Source organism: Desmodus rotundus, chromosome 2, assembly GCF_022682495.2.
Source record: "Desmodus rotundus isolate HL8 chromosome 2, HLdesRot8A.1, whole genome shotgun sequence".
NCBI classification, from domain to species: Eukaryota; Metazoa; Chordata; class Mammalia; order Chiroptera; family Phyllostomidae; genus Desmodus; species Desmodus rotundus.
Window position 1 is genome coordinate 179,876,175 of NC_071388.1, and position 16,209 is coordinate 179,892,383.

At 38.1% G+C, this 16,209-nt stretch overlaps 1 non-coding gene across 1 annotated transcript; it reads left to right on the forward strand.

Annotated features, from left to right (window-relative positions):
• The first annotated feature begins 11,309 nt into the window (after window positions 1-11,309).
• Window positions 11,310-11,411, forward strand: LOC112308128 (U6 spliceosomal RNA). Its single transcript, XR_002975128.2, has one exon. It is a non-coding gene; the product is annotated as a U6 spliceosomal RNA (small nuclear RNA).
• Window positions 11,412-16,209: the final 4,798 nt, after the last annotated feature.

Sequence of the window (16,209 nt, forward strand, 5' to 3'; positions counted from 1 at the left end):
GTAAGTTTCCTTACTGCCCCTCAATCCCAAACGCAAAAAAGAAGCTGCAAATACATTATTCTGAGGAGAGTTTGAGATCTTGCTACTCAGCATATGTTGTTAGTTTGGTTCAAATAAACTTTTGTAAAAATTCTCTACAGATTTGGATTTTTTTGTGTATTGACACTAAACCATTAAGGATGGTTACCTCTGGGAAGGGGAGTTAGATTGGAAAAATATGGTGATTATATCTTTAAATATTTAATGTAAAAATGAATTTGGATATTGTATTAATTTTTTATAAGATAAAAATGCATTTTAAATGAATCCTATGTTTGCGAAAGCGTTTCTGAATGGTGAAAAAAGTTGACCCAGCAAATTTCAGGATGCTGGCTGTCACTTAATTTTTGTCGTTGTTGTTTTGATTTGTTTTCAGTTTTGTGTAACTCAAAGGTATACAATGTGTTGATTTAACACACTTGTGTAATGCAAAATGATTACCACCATAGTGTTAACTAACAGCTACATCACATCATATATTTACCACTTCAGTTTTTGTAGTGAGAACATTTAAGCAGTACTCTCTTAGAAACTTCCAAGTATATATATATATATATATATATAACGCAGTGTTGTTAACCACAATCATTATGCTGCCCATTAGATTCCCAGAACACACTGATCTTGTATCTGGAAGTTTGTACTCTGACCGCCCTCTCTCCTTCTCCTTCCCCCATCCTCTAGCCCCTGGCAACGGTTCTCATCTCTGTGAGTTCAGCTTTGTTAGATTCTACATATATGTGACATCATACAGTATTTGTCATTTACTGTCTGACGTATTTCAATTTGCCTCCAAGTCCCATCACGTTGTCACAAACAGCAGGGTGTCTTTCCTTCTCATGACTGAATAATATTACTACATATCTATCTGGCCCTGAGCTTTTGTTTGTTGGGAGGTATTTTTTTATTACTGATTCAATTTTGTCCCTAGTAATCAGTCCATTCAGAGTTTCTGCTTCTTCATGATTCAGTCTTGGTAGGTTGTGTTTCTAGCAACTTATCCACATTTTCTAGGTTATGCAATTTCTGGATAGAAAGTTATCCATAGTATTTTTTTGTGTTTTGTGCTATCAGATGAAATATCTCCTCTTTCATTTCTGATTTTATGTATTTGAGTCTTCCTTCTTTTTTTTTTTAGTGAGACTACCTAAAGGTTTGTCAATTTTGTTTATTTTTTCAAAAACCCATCTTAGTTTAATTGATCTCTTCTATGTTCTTTTTATTCTCTATTTCATTTGTTTTATCCTGATCTTTGTCATTTGTTTAGTTTGGTCTTTTTATAGTTCCTTGAGGTATAAAGTTAGGTTGTTTACTTGAGAACTTTCTTGTTTTGTTTTGGTTTTTTGTTTTGAGGAAGGTGTTTATCACTATGTCCTTCCTTTTGGAGCTGCTTTTAATATTTTTAAATTTTTTATTGTCATTATATCATAGTTGTCCCAATTTTCCTCCTTTGCCCTGCTCCATGCAGCCCACCCCCCACTTCCACAGTCAATCCCCACACTGTTGTCCCTGTCCATGGGTCTTTCATACATGTTCTTTGAGTAGTCCCTTCCCCTTCTTTCTACCATTATCCCCCTTCCCCTCCCCTCTGGTCACTGTCAGTCTGTTCCATGTTTCCATGCCTCTGGTTCTATTTTGCTTATTAGTTTATTTTGTTCATTAGATTCCTCTTATAGCTGAGAACATATAGTATCTATTTTTCACCAACTGGCTTATTTCACTTACCATAATATTCTCCATTTCCATCTATGCTGTTGCAAAAGGTAGGAGTTCCTTCTTTCTTTCTGCTGCATGGAATTCCATTGTGTAAATGTACCAGAGTGTTTTGATCCACTCGTTTGCTGATGAGCACTTAGACTGTTTCCAGTACTTGGCTGTTGTAAATTGTGCTGCTATGAACATGGGGGCGCTAAGGTTCTTGAATTGGTAATTTGTGATTCTTATATTGTAGTCCCAGTAGTGGAATCTCTGGGTCAAAAGTCAGTTCCATTTTTAATTTTCTGAGGAAATTCTGTACTATTTTCCACAGTGGCTGCATCAGTCTGCATTCCCATCAACAGTGCACTAGGGTTCCCTTTTCTCCACATTCTCACATGTTGCTTGTTGATTGTTTATGTTGGCCATTCTGACTGGTGGGAGGTGGTATCTCATTGTGGTTTTAATTTGCATCTCTGTGATGGCTAGTAATGTTGAGCATTTTTTCATATGTCTAAGGGCCATCTGTATGTCCTCCTTGGAGAAGTATTTCTTCAGGTCCTTTGCCCGTTTTTAGTTGGGTTGTTTGTCTTCTTGGTGTTGAGTCCTATCAGTTTTTTATATATTTTGGAGATGGACAAGGGAAGCCTTGTCCAATGTGTCACTGGCAAATATGTTCTCCCATACAGTAGGTTCCCTTTTCATTTTGATGATGGTGTCTTTAGCCATGCAGAAACTTTTTAATTTGATGTATTCCATTTGTTTATTTTCCCCTTTATTTCCCTTGCCTTAGGAAATATATTAACAAAAATATTGCTATGTGGGATGTCTGAAATTTTACTGCCTATGTTTTCCACTAGGACTTTTATGGTATCATGACTTATATTTAAGTCCTTTATCCATTTTGAGTTTATTCTGTTGTATGTGTAAGCTAGTGGTCTAGTTTCATTTTTTTGCATGGGCCAGTCCAGTTCTCCCAGCACCATTTACTGAAGAGGCTGGTTTTACTCCATTGTGTGCCCGTGCCCCCTTTGTCGAATACTAATTGGCAATAGGGACATGGGTTTATTCCTGGGCTCTCTACTCTTTTGTTTGTTTGTTTAAATATATTTTATTGATTATGCTATTACAGTTGTCCTATTTTTTCTCCCCTTTATCCCCCTTCACCCTGCACCCCCCTTCCCACCATCATTTCCCCCCTTAGTTCATGGACATGGATGAAGGGTGGGCTCTCTATTCTGCTCCATTGATCTAAGATCTGTTCTCATGCCACTGCCAGGCTGTCTTGATTACAGTGGCCTTGTAGTATAGTTTATGTCAGCTACTGTGATCCCTCCTACTTTGTTCTTCTTCCTCATGACTGCTAAGGCTGCTCAGGGTCTTTTTTTGTTCCATATAAATTTTTGGAATATTTGTCTTAGATCTGTGAAATATGCCATTGATGTTTTAATAGGAATTGCACCAAATCTATAGATTGCTTTGGGTAGTACACACATTTTAATGATGTACTAAATACATGTAACTCATGTTTCCTATACTATACCAGCAGAGAAAGGGGGGATTGGAAGGATGGAAGCAGTATAGGGAGTCCCAGAGAATCAAGGTATAGAATTATCTTTTATCTGAGCCCCTAAGTGAAATCCCTGTAACCCATCAGCCCACAAATTCCCTTCTTTCTCATCTCTAGAATTTCAGAGGTGTTTAACATCAGAGCCTGGAAAGGGATAAAACATTAGAGCATTCAAGTTTTTTTTCTTATTTGGGAAATTTGCTTAGTCTCTATAAGACTTAAGTACCTTATCTGCTAAATGGAAATATTAATTACTCTGAGGATTAAAAGAAATAGGACATGTAACCTAACCATAGCACTGGGTATTTAAATTCTCTGAGTTTCTCCACTCTGTTCTCCCTTCCCTCACTCAAGTTCTCCTCTTCCTGTGTTCCCATCAGTTGTGGCATAGCTGTTTTTCTTCCTTAGGCTACACATGTAATAAAATGGTGCAGCAGCGTCTGTGGATCCTGAAAATAAAGCCTATGCAAGGCCTAGGAGGAAAGTCCGAATGAAGGTTTCTTGGAAGTCTCAGACCCCTTGCATCTCATTGGTGCCAGTGTGGGTCAGTGCATATATTTCTAATCAACTGCTGTGGTCAGAGGACTAAATGTATTGATTGGCTTAGGTCTAAATCACACTCTCCATTCTTGGAGAAACTGTGGATGCTCTACCAAAACAAATGGGCCAAACAAGGGAAGGAGTAGATCACCCAAATGGAAGAAGTCAGGGAATGGATTCAGAGAAGATGCATTCTCTTGTATCTTACATCTCACATCCTCACTTCTCTTTAGGGCTATGCAATGCTTTGGTTAAAGTCTCCCAAAAATTCCATAATACAAAATTCTATAATAAAAGGAGTGTATCATGGAATACCACCCGCATACCCTCAAGTTTTCTAGGCTTTGGGGAATGTATCGCTATCATAATCAAATTAAATGAACTAAGTTCCCATCTTATGTCCTTGGGGAAGTCCAGAACTCTTCCAAAATATTCCACATATTCTCACGGGGGATGGAATCCCCTCAGCTTCTCTCACTTGGGCTATTTTCACCCTTTACCTTCTCACTTTCTGCAGCTGTTATCTTCCTGTCATACTGCTTGGGCTGTCCTCTTCTACTCCTCAAAATAGAATATAGTTTGTAAATTTTATTAAATTTTAGGTGAAATAAGAAAGGATCACAGAACAGGGTAGATCAGGGAATAATTTAAGCTGAAGTTAAGAATTACTGTTTTCAGAAGTTTCTTGGCTAAATGCCAAAGTTAATTTCTTGCTGACCTCCTCTCTGCCCCCACCCCGCCATCTCAGGTCTTGATTTCCTGCAAGGCTGCTACCTTTCTGGATACCTCCCCCTGCTCCACATTTTAGGGCTCACAAAATCCTCTCTCCCCAAACCATCAGGGAAATTTTTAAATATTCACTTTCATTGTATGCAGAGCACTTTAGGTCCACATTCTCATTCAATGGAGTGTGTCTCTCATTCATTTGATAATACAAATCTGGTGTTGAATAATAGCAACATTTTTAATATTTAATTTCCTTATGTTGAATTGAATTACTTGGGTACAATATTTAACCTAAAAGAAGAAATAAAGACGTATTAAACCACATTATATTGGCTTTTTGCAATTTCACATTTTAAAATTAAAAGAACAATACAAAAGAGCTGTTACACGGTCCCACAATTCTACAGTCCCAGAGTTGTTCATGGATTTCTCCTGTTGCTTTTATATATAAATTGTGTTGGACAGTAAAGACCATTTCCCCATCTCCAGGCTTTCCCAACTTAAAGTGTTAGTGTATACCCTTCAGCAATTCTGTCTGAATTAATTCATAGCCATTGTTCCACTTTTCTTCTTCTGAACTACAAAGGATTATCACCATGTCCGTGAAATTTAGAATTTTCCTTAAGAGAACACGTAGTCCAGTGTTCAGCTGCCACACTGGTAAGCTGTTAAGTATAATATAAGATCACCACTTACATATACGGCAGCTAAGATTCTGACATGCGGTTGGCTTTTGCAAGGTTGCAGGAGAAAGACATGAACGTTATCTCCTGACTTTTGTCACCGCGCTTTGACTTGGTAGACTCAGTAGATCCAGCGAGCATTCCAATGGGTGCCAACTGTGTCTCGGTGGTACTGCTTCCCTCCCAGATTTTGGCAGTCCTTCATTATTAGCAGATGTGTTTCCACCCAGCACTCTCCCACCACTGTACTTTCTGAAAGTCACAATCCGTTTTTCTTTTGTTTCCACATCCGTAGGCTATGCTAAGGCTGGCATCACGAGCTCTAAAATTAATTTCCAGCCACTTTCCAGATGTCTTTCCTAAAAGTTGTAAGCTAGTAATAAAACAGTCAATGCCTGGTCCAGAGTAAGCTTGACTAGCTACCCCCCCCCACCACATCCTATGTTGCTGATCAATAGATGGCTTCAGATTTGAGGTTCTGTCAAAAGTCTAGCAAATGCATTTGGGGGGTAAGGGAGTGCTCTTTACACCAATATTAGGTGTATATGTAATAGTTTGTACATAATGGTTCTTGTATTTAAGGATTATTACCCTTTTTATACTGTCACAGAGAAACTTTCTAGGCTGTGTTAGGTGCTAAGCTGTCGCTCACACAGTAAGAAAGCATGACTGTGTGGCCTGACGCCCTGTGGAGACAGCCCAGTGGCCAAGCCAGATTCTTCCTGGCAGGGCTGCCTAATGCAAATCCTGGCCCCCACACCTACTGACTTCACCACCAGGAAACTCAATTTTCTTATCTTTTCAATCTGAGATAATAGTACCCACCTCAAAAAAGTGTGGTAAGGATTAAATACATTAATTTATGAAAAGGACTTTGGAGAGCGCCTTGGAGATAGTAAGTCATCTCTCAATGCTGACCACCATTAACTCTTATTAAGTGGGTTGGAAAAACCACAGAGGCTCAATACTATTTTTTAAAATCTGAAAACATTTGTGTTGTGTTTAACAACACAAATGTTTGTCTATATTCTAGGAAAGTTTTTTTATTTTTTTCAACCTCAATTCATTCACTTCACAAATATACATTGAGCACCCAAGTGCCATGTGCTAGAAGATGTGCCAGGGATGTACTACTGAATAGAGAGAGAAGTTCCCAAGAAGCTTTGATTCTAGAGAAGAGAGAAAATAAAACCATAAACAAATATAATGGTCAAGATAATGTCGAACAGTAATAGAACTGTGCAGAAAATGAATGGAGTGGTAGAATAGGCAGGTACGTGGAGGGGCAGGGTCATGGAGGGGCAGTCATACTCCAGAAGTGAGGCCAAGCTGAGGTCTGAATAAGAAGCTTGTTCGGCTAAATCCAGGTAGAGCACACTCCAGCAGAGAGAAACACTGGTGTCAAGGAGCAGGAAGAAGGTCAGTGTGGCTGAAGTGGCTTGAACCAAAGAATGGGAGGTGATGTCAGGATTAGAGTCAAGAGCCAGATTGTGTAGAGCCTTACGGGCCCTGGTTAATTTTTGATTTGTCCTTCATGAGATGAGAAGCCATTGGAAGGTTAAAGTGGGAAAGGATGTGATCTGAGTTATAATTCTAAACAGTCACCCTGGCAGCTGGGCAAAGAATGGAGAGAGGAGAAAGAGCATAAAGCAGAACTGCTAGGAGGCTGCTGCCGTTGGGTGAGAGATGATGGGAACAGCAGGGATGGGCGGACCCCGGATGTATTTTAGAGACAGGGCTGGCAGACTTGCGACGGATGTGAGGGTGAGGATGAGAAAGATGGGAATCAAAAATGACTCTTGGCTTTGGCTTGAGAAACTATGTTGGTGCTTATTTATTGAATTCAGAACACTTAGGTTTAAATTTAGAGGAGAAATCAAGTGTTCTTTTATGGTACTTTTATTTTGACAACACGCACTGAATAAGAGACATCTGTATTTTTCTAACTTGGAAATACTTAAAAACTCATTTTTTGGTCTTCTGAAATTTTAGCATTTGGTGAAGCTACTCCTAACTGACCAAAGAGACAATGCCACCTCCCTTTATTTACAGTTATATGTCCCATTTGCACCTATATTACAGCTGAAATTTAAAGACTGTCATATGATCTCAGCTATACGTGGAGTCTAATCAACAAAATAAACTGACAAAGTAGAAACAGAGGCATAGATACTTGGAGCAGATGGACAGCTGTCAGAAGGGAGGGAGCAGGGGAGGACTGGATGAAAGAAGGTGGGGGGATTAGCCGAAGAACATACATGCAGAGCCCACAGACACAGACACCAGTGTGGGGATGGCCAGAGGGAAGCGGGGGCAGGGGCTGGGTGGAGGTGGGCAGAGGGGAGAGAATGGGGACATCTGTAACAGTGTCTCAATAAAAATAAAGTTAAAAAAAAGACTATCTACAATCCATTTTCCCCTAGAGCTTTCTGCTGAAAGTTTTAGAAAGCATGACCTCAAGAGAAACTAAGACCCTGCGCAAGTTACATTGTAACAAACCCACAGTATGATTGAAAGCAGCGTGGAATAGATAAATGTAATTGTGCTGAGGATGGTAGCAGCCAAACATATACCACACAGGGCCTAACAAAGTCTAGAACAGCTTAGGTGCAATGTTTTATACCATTTCTTAAACATCACATAGCTGTTATTACGCATCAGTCATTTTTCTTCTTTTTCAGATCTTTGAAAAGACTGCAATCAGTTCTGCTCCTGTTTGGAAAATGGGAATTTGTTCTGACGCATCTGACATAGGAGGGACAATTTGAGGACAATGCAAGTTCAGTGTTTGCTTATGCACCATCTCGTCCACGAGCAACACTAGATGAATGCAGAAGAAAACTGCTCCTACTGGATCAAAACCACGCTGGAACACACAACACACACACACTCCTCAAACACCTGCTACCTGCATTCCCCAGCCTGTGCTGTGAGCCACGCCCACCCACGTCTGCCCACGTGACTCCAGGTAACCCTCCTGCCGCCACTTCACAGTGACTCACAAGCTGCAACCCCTCTGATGCCCACCGGCAAACTTCAGGTTTGTTGTGAGATAAAGAGTCACATTTATTATAATATTTATATATTTTCTAACAATTTATTGTGTGTAAAACAGAACTACCAGTTTTATTACGTTCCTATCTTGCGTGTCAAAGCAGTTTGTGAGTGTTATACCCCCAGTTGCTTCCTGCCATAAGCCCCGAACACGCACAGCAGAATTGGCCGCCTTTGAAATTCAAATGTCGTCTTTCTGGGTTGTTTCTAAAACTTAGCAAACAGCTAGAATCACCAGGGTGACTAGAGAAACCTAAGTATATGTCTTCTCTGAATCATAAAATAGGTTTAATAAAAATGCTTAGAATGAGAAAGACTTTACAAACTTAAGAAAATCACAACTTTCTAATTGGACACTATGTATTAGGCATTATTTCATTCACAAGTATGGTCATTGTATCTTATTTAGGTGTTTAATTTTTTCACTCATTGTTTTATCACTTTTTTATCTCATACTTATAAAAGAAAAAATAACTAAAGAGAGGGTTTTTTTAGTTATAAAAGAAATAGTTTCATGAAGAGTGTGTGTGTGTTTACATATTGGGGAGAAGTTTTAAGTGCAATCTAAATTCATCCCGAAAAAAAGTGTTAATGTTGCCTAATTGTTGGATTCTTATAGTAAAATGAAAACAGAACACAAAGAGAGGAGAGGAAAGGGGAGAGGGGAAGGGGGAAGGAAAGAGAGAGGGGAGAGCAAGAGAAGGAAGAAATTTAATGTTTTTACTCCCCTAAGAAGTTAAGAAAATCACTGCTAAAAAAAATAGTGGAGTAGAAAAGTCTTAGTATTCATTAAAATGCCATCAAGTTCTTATAAGCTGGATACACCTGTGGTCTACTTTATGGGAAAAGTAAAAGAGAAGAAAATATTAACATCAGGAGTTTTGAAAACTGTTTCACTCTGAAGCCCTGGAGGTTTGCGGCAGGCAACGCTCCACGCTGTCCCTGACTGGCACAGCGAGTGGGCGTGCGCCAGAGACTCCTGGCCGCAGGGGGCTAGGCTTTCTTTCACCAATGAGCTGCTTTTCACTATAGCGCTTCAAGTCCTATTGACCTAGCCGGCAGATAAAAAGTTTTTTTTTTATTAACCCTGAAATGTATTTCTGATCATAAGAAAGATAACTTTTAAATATGTACCTCAGGTCAGTTTAGTAGTTCCAAATGAATTGACTCAAAAGTGTATGTTCACAAAGAAAATCCTGTTTTAGGAAGTTTATATTGTGGTACTAAAATAGTTGTATCATGGAAACATTTGCCATTTTCCCTCTTTTTCACCTCCAAGCTCCATGAAGCTAAAGACTTGATCCTGCAGTAATCATGCTCATTTAACATCAGGCAATCGATTATACATGGCGTGCCCCTGTTCTGTAAACTGATATTAGGAACAGAACAAGACCATAGGTATTTTTACAATTTTTTTGGAATTCACCCATTTATCATTTAGTCAGTTATTTCTGAATAATTGGATTTTGAAATAGCTTTTAGTTTTTGTTTTCTTGGTTTTTTGTCCAGTTTTCTATAAAAAGGATGTGAACTTTTATAGTCACAAAGAAAGGGTCATTTTTAAATTTAAGATGTATTTATTAAGATCCGATCGATCCTGCTTTAGCCATACAGAGATGAAGGCAAGAACCCTTTTTCACCCTGCTCTAGTTCATTAGAGAGACAGGTAAATAAACCGGGCCCTGCCAAAGCAATGGCCATCCCTTCGTACGAAACAGGTGTGTGAAGGGCCGCAGTGCGGACACGGGCAACAATGAAGACCGGAGGTTTTGGAGCCGGAGAAAGCGAGGTCCAATACCAGCTCTGCTGTGTGATCTCAGTTCATTTCTAACCGCCCTGAGTTTCTCCACAGTGAATCCCAGGATTGAGTGAAAGAATGTGTGTGAAGCTTTAGCACAGTGGTGGACTAAAAATGTTTTGCTTTTGTACTAGAGCAGTAGAGAATGGAGTAGGGAACTGAGAGCGAGCACACCAGATGATGGAAGTATGACCCAGAGAGGAGGGAGGGCAGGCTCGCAGGGCGCCAAGAGTCGTCTGCGTTGGACGCTCGCTGCCTTGGAATTTGACGGGTATGCAGCAGTTACGTACCTGTCTGAAAGAAGCATAACTGCCTATTTTGAAGCTCTAAAACCAGTAAAATCATAGAACTCTCAGGAGGAATGAGGTGGCCAAGTTCTGCCCAAGGAAGTTCTCACAAGAAGGCATTATGAAATGTCCTTATTCCTCAGAACTTAACTTTAAAATGTTCCCACTGAAGTCCAATGGGAGTTTTATGGGACTAAAGGATAGAATTAGGTCTTGTGTATTTTTAAAGGGTCATTCAAAAAGGCAAAGTCTAAATTTTTTACAGATGGCAGAGTAAGTACTGATGCAGTTGTCCAAAACCGACCTTTTATATTTTCCAAAAGCAAATGTTTACTGAAAGAGGAGTCTACTATACTACCAATATTAAAAAAAAAAATCCTGATGCTTACATTGGACAACTCAGTACGCATGCACTGCCAAATGCTTTCATAAAAGTCAATAATAATATTTTCCATGGTACCTGTTTTCAACCCTCCCTCAAAATTTTGCCCTGAAGTTGCTTTTTCTCAAACACCAATATGTTTCTGAGGAAAAACATAAACATTGCAGATGAGAATAGGTTTGTGAAAGCATATGCATTTTAAGCTTACTGTTAGCTTTATAGTCTCTGCTTCACCACAGTGGGCCCAGGCAAGGGTGAGGATGGTTGATTTTGCTAGGCCTTCTGGGTAGTAAGTTCAGAACTGAATTTTACTTCTTAGAGAATGGAACTCCTTTCAATACCCTTTCAAAGAGGAAAGGGGGGTTCAGCTCTTTCAACATTAAATACCTTTAAACAGCAAAATTTTGATGAGTTGAATGAAAAAGGCTAGAAATTGAAAAGTCCATCAAATATGGAGCTGAAAACTTGAAGGTGGTTTGTTACAATACATATTGGGTTTAATGAATTCAAAAAGTCCGAGGAGGGGCGGGGGGCTGTTCGCGTGGGTAGTACACATACTGAGATTGGAATGATTTGAAGATTAGCGCGGCCCCTGGGCAAGGGTGACATGCAAATTCATGAAGTGTACCACGTTTCATGTTTTTAAAAGTGCATGTAATAGAAGTAGTTTCAAGAATGCTATTCTCATGCTATTTGAGAACAGCTTTGATGTTGTTGTTGTGTTACAGGAAATGAATGTGAAATCCATTTTCTAATGTATTTAGAGAAGTGCCTAGAAACACGAGTAATGAAGATTTTTACATAGTGCTAGATGCAAAAAAAAATGTTTAGGGGTAAAAATTGAAACTGTGAACTCAATTAATCATCCTACAGTAGCCATAGTTTAAAACTTTCTTATCTTCTTACATATTACGTGGGTTTCAAGTACTCTTTTAGCGTGTAGATTTAAAAAAACATTTTGTTCCATAGCTGGTCCACAGGAAATAAGAAATACCCCACTTTTCTTTCTCAGGAGACAATAAACACAGTAGATGTTCATTAAGACAACAATTAAAATTACCTTGTGTATACAGAATGATTTTGGCTCTTACTCAAAGGTCTGTTTTCTGTTATAAATTGTAGAAGTCTACATCCTTTTTTAAAAACAATAAAAATAAATGAATAATACCCCCACTTTGGGAAAAGTTTTGGCAGTTTCTTATAAAATTAATGCACTCCCAATTTCTTACCCAGTAATTCCACCTCTAGATATTTACCAAAAAATAAAAATAAAAAACGTATATCTACAAAACCTTTTGCACAAGAATGCTATAGAAGCTTTACTCATAAGTGGCAAAAACTGGAAATTCAAATTTCACCAAGAGGAAAATGGGCAAATTTTAGTTCATTCCTACAGCAGAATACTACTCAGCAGCAAAAAATACTGGTATGCACAATAATATGAATAGATCTACGAGACATAATGCTGTGCAAAAAAAAAAAGCTAAACACAAAGCAGCACACAATTCCATGTATATGAAGGTCAATATTCAGCAAAACTAAATCAGTAGTTTTAAAAATCAGAGAAAGGGCCGAGTCTGGACAGAGGAGAGGGTTCACTGGGAAGGACAGGAGGGCACTTGCTGGGGCGATGATGACTCCTGCTCTCTACAAGGTGGAGGTCAGGTGGCAGAAGTCATCAAACCATACACCTCAAGTGCATGCACTTCACTGTACATTACTTCTATTGCAAAAGGACTAAATGTATATATTCTAAAGATTTTGTAACGTATGTCATACAAACAAACCAAAGGAAGTACGGCTTCTTTTATGTGCCTTCCCAGATAGCTATCTGTGAACTTAAGTGGTTCTAACCACTCACTGAACATATTTAATTTACAACTGTGCATCATTTTTGTAACTGGTCTATTTTCCAGAAGGCAAGAGCTTGTCTTTTTTTAAATTTAAATTGTTTGTAATACAGCACATAAATTGCCATTAAACATGGCAATGCAATGAGAGCCTCTAGAAGGAACAGGTGGATCACTTCCCATTTTTTTCTTATGACTTTGAGAATAAATCTCCCCCAAATGACACCTTTCTCCTTCAAACACTTCAGTTGTATATTTTATAACTTTTACATATGTCACTTTTACATGACAGTCACAGCTCCCACCTGGAGTTTTGCAACACTGTCCGCATGTTACCTTTTTTTTAGAATATGCATGTTTTATTCTGAATAATTTTGCATAATAAAAATGAATGTACAAAATAATTAACACAAAATATTTTAACAAGCTGAAATAAATCATGAAAGAAAAAAGCAGAAATATAATCCATGGCAGAGTCTCCAAAAGTCAAAAAAAGTTCAAAAGCATTCTTCCAATTTCAAAGACATGAATGTCAAGATATAAATCTCAATATCAAAAGTCTGACATAATCTACTGTATACTCCCTAGGCAGTTAGTACTGATGTTGAGGGTAGCCAGATTCAACAAGTGAAGTTAAAAAATCATGCAAATGGTTTAATAGTCACAGAGGTTATAACTAATAAGTTGAGAAATTTCAAGAAACTTGAGAACCCTATTAGACTTTTCAAAAATGAAAGATCATTTCATTGCCTTGCATATTCATTCATTCATTCATTTGATCATTTTATCCACAAGTATTTATTGGTGTCTGTTTATTATGTCCTGTCAAGAATACACAATGGGGAAAGATAGTATTGTCAACAAATGGTGTCGGGAAAACCAAATACCACGTCCAAAAGAATGAAATTTGACCCTTATCTTAAACCATTTACAAAATTCAGCTTGAAATGGATTAAAGACTTAGGCATAAAACCCCAAACTATAAAACTCCTAGAATAAAACAGAAGAATGGTTCCATGACATTGGTCTTAGCAATGATTTCTTGGATGTGAGACCAAAAGCGACAAATAAAAACAAAAATGAATAAGTAAGACTACATTAAGCTAAAAAGCTCCTGAGTAGCAAAGGACATAATCAACAGAGAGTACATCTCATTTTAAATAACCTTCTCATAATAAACATTTTAAAATAAGATGTTTATTACACTATTGAATTTTAAGATAACATGATGAAATGACATATATTCTTTAGATATGTACAACAGTCTCAAAGAATTTTTTGTGATAAATTATAATTTAATACCTAGGGTCTGAAGTAAGAATGTGTCACTACTTACTGCTAATAAGACAGGAGTAATTCTTCAACCAATGAAGTCCTGTTAGAATTTGAGGCAAAATAGAAATGACATAAGCCTAACAGATGAAACTTTCAGAAAGCACAGAAAGACAATCGATGGACCCCTATAATCAATGCCATTTATTGTCAGACAAAAACTGAAAAGAGTCATGGAAACAGATCTAAAAACCTCATTTACTGACTATTTATTCAATGTGTAAATTAGAAAGTAAATTCTGACCTTAGTAACAGATATATAGGCTAATTTCTCTCTCACATAAAAAAAGTCATGGAGTTGACAGATCAAAACTGTTGTAGCTGTTCATAGTCATCGTGAGTCTGGGGTCTTTCAGTCTTTCTGCTCCGTCATCTTTAAGGTTGCCTCAGGATCCAATAGGGTTGCTGGGGCTCTAGTCACCACATCCACAGTCCAAGAAATGGAAGAAAAGCAGATGGCTCAGGACAGAAGGGTGTCCCCAGAAATCTGACCTAATAACTTCCACTAATACTTCATTATTTATCCCTATCAACTAGGCTGGCTGGGTAATACAGTTTTTCAACTGTCTAAGATTAGTAAAGAAGGAAAAGAGGATGGATACTGGGCCATCTTTTTTATAACAAAATCTAGTTATATTCTTCAGCCTAACAGAATATAAAATGATAAATGTAGTTATTCTTCCTCCTATATGATAATAACAAAAGAAAACTGAGTGTTTAGCATCAGTCAAGTATTGTTCTAACTCCTTATTTGTATTATGCACTCCTTACAATAACCCTATAAAATAGGTCAATGTTATCCTCCATTTTACATTCAAGGAACTAAAGCATAGTTTAAGAAACTTGCTCAAATGAATAGAGCTGGTAAGTACCAGGATTTGAACCGAAGTGTTCTGCTTGAGTCTATAAAACAAAAAGCTGTATTATAGAAGAAATAGGATTTTTAAATGAAAACACTGGTTATTACATAAATGCCAATCAAAACCACCATGAGATATCGCCTTACGCCTGTCAGAATGGCCATCATCAATAAATCAACAAACAAGTGCTAGCGAGGATGTGGAGAAAAGGGAACCCTAGTGTACTGTCTGTGGGAATGCAGATTGGAGCACACACTGTGGAAAACAGTATGGAATTTCCTCAAAATACTAAAAATGGAACCACTCTTGATCCAGCAATCCCATTCTGGAAATAGATCTGAAGAAACCTTAAACACTAATTCAAAAGAATATATGCTCCGCTACATTCACTGCAGCGTTATTTACGATAGCCAATATTTGGAAGCAGCCCAAGTGCCCATCAGTAGATGAGAGGATAAAAAAGCTATGGTACATTTACACAGTATACTTTCTGTGACAGTATGGATGGACCTGGAGAGTATTATGTTAAGGAAAATAAGCCAGTCAGAGAAATACAAATACCATATGATTTCACTTATATGTGGAATCTAATGAACAAAATAAACAAACAAAACAAAACAGAAACAGACTCGTAATGTCAGAGAACAGACTGACAGCTGTCAGAGGAGAGGGCGGTTGGGGTGCTGGGTGAAACAGGGGAAGGGATGAAGCGGTACAAGTCAGTAGTTGCAGAATGACCACAGAGATGCGGTTTGCAGCGTGGGGAATGTAGTCAATGATGTGGAGGTAACTGGGTGTGGGGGCAGGTGGGTGCTGGGGCCAGTCGGGGACCGCTCGTGGATTGCATGGTTTTCCAGCCACATGTGAAACTTGTGTGGAATGGTATTGGATATAGATTATGGTTGAAAAATAAAGTAAAATAAAAATAAATAAATCAAAAAACAAACAGAAGTAATTCAGAAAGGTAAGCCTCTACTGAAAATTACAGTAACATTAATGTCAGCCATAACTTTTTCTGAATGGCAAGACTGTTATTGTCATCCTTGAATTTGTCTGAATTCTCCCAAATCCCCATAATGGATGGGTATTTCTTTTGTAATAAGAAGGAGAAAATATTTTGTAAAATAACAATATCACCAAGACCAAAAGGGGGGAAAACATTTAATTGCTAAGTATGACAACAAGTAAACACGAGATTGATGGGGCACAGCAATTTATTCTTCATAAATGCTGACAACACCCGACCAACGATGCAAACAGAGCTTTGTCAGTTAGTGAACTTAAACGTAGCCCCCGCTAAAGGCTAACACTGTAGGTCAACAAGCTTTCTGTAAATACCCAGCTACTTCAATGCTGGATGTTTCAACAACACACATTAAATTCATCTCAACCT